Source organism: Mastomys coucha, unplaced genomic scaffold (assembly GCF_008632895.1).
Source record: "Mastomys coucha isolate ucsf_1 unplaced genomic scaffold, UCSF_Mcou_1 pScaffold11, whole genome shotgun sequence".
NCBI lineage: Eukaryota > Metazoa > Chordata > Mammalia > Rodentia > Muridae > Mastomys > Mastomys coucha.
The window spans coordinates 18,418,884-18,422,682 of NW_022196893.1; positions in this window are offsets into that span (position 1 = coordinate 18,418,884).

Sequence of the window (3,799 nt, forward strand, 5' to 3'; positions counted from 1 at the left end):
CTTTTCCTTACTTTATTTTTTCTGAAATACTTTGTAGTAAGTTTCATAGATTGGTGTTAGTTTACACTCCAAGCAATTGAGCACAAATACCTGAAAATAGATCTATAGTTACAGAGCCACTATCTTACTGGGCAGCACCTGCAGCAGCTAGAGTCATCTAGCACCACCCAGAGTCATCTAAGTCTCTACTTGTGACATGTAGTTTTTACAAACCATGTCTCAAACAGGGTGTGTGGACACAGGGCTTGTTTTCCCTCATGTTCCCCATCCCTGTAACCTGCCTGCAATCATTACACCATCAGGTGCTCCCTTACCCTTTCCTGGGGTCTCACCCATGTCCCAGTTCTCTCTCTACTCTATGTCACAATGATCAATGATCCTGCAGACCTCGTGCACTATTTTTACCTTTTATCTAGGAGAAGGCCCTTTCCAGGCAGGCTCTCCTACCCTGGTGCTACATTCCTCTCCACAGGAACCAAAAGTCCTTCTCTGTTAACCAGCTGTGACCTGAAAAGGTGTTTCCACCCTGCTTAGCCATCAGGACCATCTTTTGGTGGGAGTCTGACTTAGTGGTAGTCAGTGTGCATATCATTCTGTCACCAACCCATCTGAAACACTGAAGGAACTCACTGGGACCTGTCCCGACCCCAGGTTCCATCTGTCCCTTTCCGTACCTCCTCCTTCCAGGCTCGAGCCCCAGCTTCTGGGCTGAAGGATAACTGGCCATTCCTTCAAGGACAAGAGGAGAAGGCAGCACTATCACCATGAGTTGAGCACTTGCCAAAGTTGCTGCATCTCACAGGGACAACCCAACCAAGTACAGAGGGAAGATTTCTGTCAGTCTCCCATCTTGCTCTTCCACGCTGGGGGAAGGGCATCTCAGCCTTTAGGCTAGGGGTTGGAATATGCCAACCATACCTTGTAACACATAGGGACTGAGGGATGCTGGGAGAACCTAGAAGCCAGGTCTGCTGTGATATGTTAAAGAGGCACTTCAGTTAGCCCTTTGTCCCAGGTTTGAAACCTAACACTGACATGACTTTCTTGGCTTTCCTCAAAGTGTAGAGAAACCTTCAGGGGCTGGGGAGGGGTGTGCTAGTCATGGATCTGGAGTTAGAGCTGGCATCTGCTGAGTGTCCACTGTGTGTTCAGATCTTACCCCTTGACTCAGTTTCCCAAGATGTGCCAATCCTGCTTCAATGTAGTAGGCACCCCCCCCACACACACACCTCTGTATGACCCTATGGTTACCTACTTACTCATCTTGGACAGCAACCTGGCAGGCCTGGAGTTCTTTTATGACTTGAGTCTTCAGGGCCACATGTGTTCTGTTGAAACACATGTCACCCCAGCTGTGACTGTCCCCAGCACTGAGAGCAGAGCTATGCTGTGTCCTCTCCCACCAGCACTCCTACATGGAAGCAGTTCTTCCCCATTCTTGTGAATTTAAAGTGAAGAGACAACATTTGATCTTTTTTTTTTTTTGCAGCATAATACATTTTTAATGGAGAAAATGCAAAACAGGGGACTTTTGCTTCCCAAATAATGAAATGGCAGAAACAAAGCATACTGCCCACACCATCAGCAAAACAGTAGCTATGGGTGGGTACAAAGCCGTGCCTTAAAAGACATAAGGTGATATAAGGTTATATGAAATACAGAGATGCCAAGAGATGGAATACACTGGAGACCCCAGCAGACTCCCTGTGAGAAGGATATGGGTACAGCCTGACCTTCTGTATGGAGGGAATAGAAGAGGCATCCAAGAGAAGAAAAACTGGATGAAAGTGCAGAATGTAAAGTCAAGGGTCCACAGAAAGGACTCTCAGACTAATGCAGCTCACTTCCCCCAACACGGCTGGAAGACTGGTTCCATTGTTCCCCCAGAAACAAGGGCAGCGGTCTGTTTGTACGATTCAAGGTTCTTGAGGATGTGGGCAGGTCACACTGACCCCAAGACTAGCCTCAATAGTATACATGAAACGCTCTGTTCTCTGTTGCTTACACACACCTAAAAAGACCTGCAAAAGCAAGACCCAATAGGACGTGGTTGCTTGGAATGAAGCTCCGTGATATTTATGGCAATACAAATACATCCAGCATCCTAGGGACAGTTCATATTGACTGATGTCCAATAAAAAGTTGTCAGGAATGTGATGAAGCTGGAAATTTCAACACATGAGGAGATAAATCAATTCAAACCAACCCAGAACTGACACAGTGTTCGAATCAGCAGGCAAAGATGCCTGAAAAGACATTAAAACAAGAATCCATATGTTCACAACGCTAGCTAGAGATGTGGGAGATACCAGACGGCCCTCTATGAATTTCTAGAGGGTAGAAATTGCAAGTGAGATAAAAGCAACATCAATGTGGTTGACGGCAGCTAGAAATGGAGGATGCTACGCTCACCTGCAGGAATTTAGGAAGCAGTTACAAACTATGCTGCCTTGCAAAGTGATAGCTGTAGGCTTTTCTCTGGGGTTCGTGGCCTCGCTAGGCCTAGACTAGTTGGCTGTGTTTACAGTACGAGGCATGAAATTCCCCCTCTTGAGAAGGCTAATTAGAATAACCACTGGACACCCTTCAGGAAGCAAGCTGCTCTTTGCAGTCAGTAGAGGCCATTACAGAAAGCTAAACTGGTCAGAAAGCAGCAAACAACTGACCTTAGAGTGTCCAGCTGCAGCTGGCATACCTTCAACATAATTCTTACACCTAAAGCTCAGGGAATATCATGAAAGAAGAGCAGAAAGATTGCAAGAGCCAGAAGACCAGGATATCTGTGCTAGAGTATGTCTTCTATCTACATCAGAGAAGCTGTCATCTAAGTAAGACCCTAACAATAGCAGTACCAGTTGACATGCCAATGTGGTCGGGGGAAGTCTTACCAGGTTCTATCTCCAGACCAGTAGAGAATCATTTTTTTCTAGGGATGAGTCCCCTAATAGATTATCTAAATCCAAGTGGTCAGCCTTAAACATGTATACATATGAGCAACACTGAATGGACTCAACAGGAGTGTGTGTGTGTGTGTGTGTTTATGTGTGTATATGTGTGTGTGTATGTGTGTGTAAAACAACTAAAATTAAAAAATAAGGGGTTTTATTTTTTTCAAGAAGGAATAGGGAGCACTGAAGGAGTTGGGGGGAGGGGTCAAGAAAGGGGAAATGATGCAAATATAGTACCTCACACAAGAAAATTTCAAAATGAAAAAAAAATAAAAGAAAATGAAGACAAATGAATTTGAAGACTTTCATAGTGATATGATTGAGTGAAAAAAAGTATTTTAATAGTAAGTAGTATGCCATGGAGCTGTTAAATACCTCCAAAATGTGATGGGCAGAAAAGATATTTGAAAAACAAACATGGCAGGAATATTTTATAATTTGATGAATGCTGTGAAGCCAACAATACAAGAAGCTCAAAGAACCCCAAGGAGAGGAGACGTCCAGAAAAGTATACCACATGTGTCAGTTTGCTGAGCCCAATAGCAATGAAACCCCCTTCCTGAGCCATGCTTGTTCCCTTGGCCAATTTCCTTGGAGTCCGCCCTGTCATGAGGGACAGAATGTCCCTCTTTCATTCTGAAGAGCTTCTGCTGTGTAGATACCCCACATTGTCTTCATCCCCCCACTCACAAGTGGAGCCTCAGGCTGCCTGTACCCCCATCTCCCCTGTGCTGTGGGTAAGACCATGAACCCTTTGGTATGTGATCTCTCTTCCTTCCGACATAGACCCTTCAGTGTGAGAGCAGGATCATATGGCAGTTCTATTCTTTTTTTTTTTTTTTTTTTTTTTT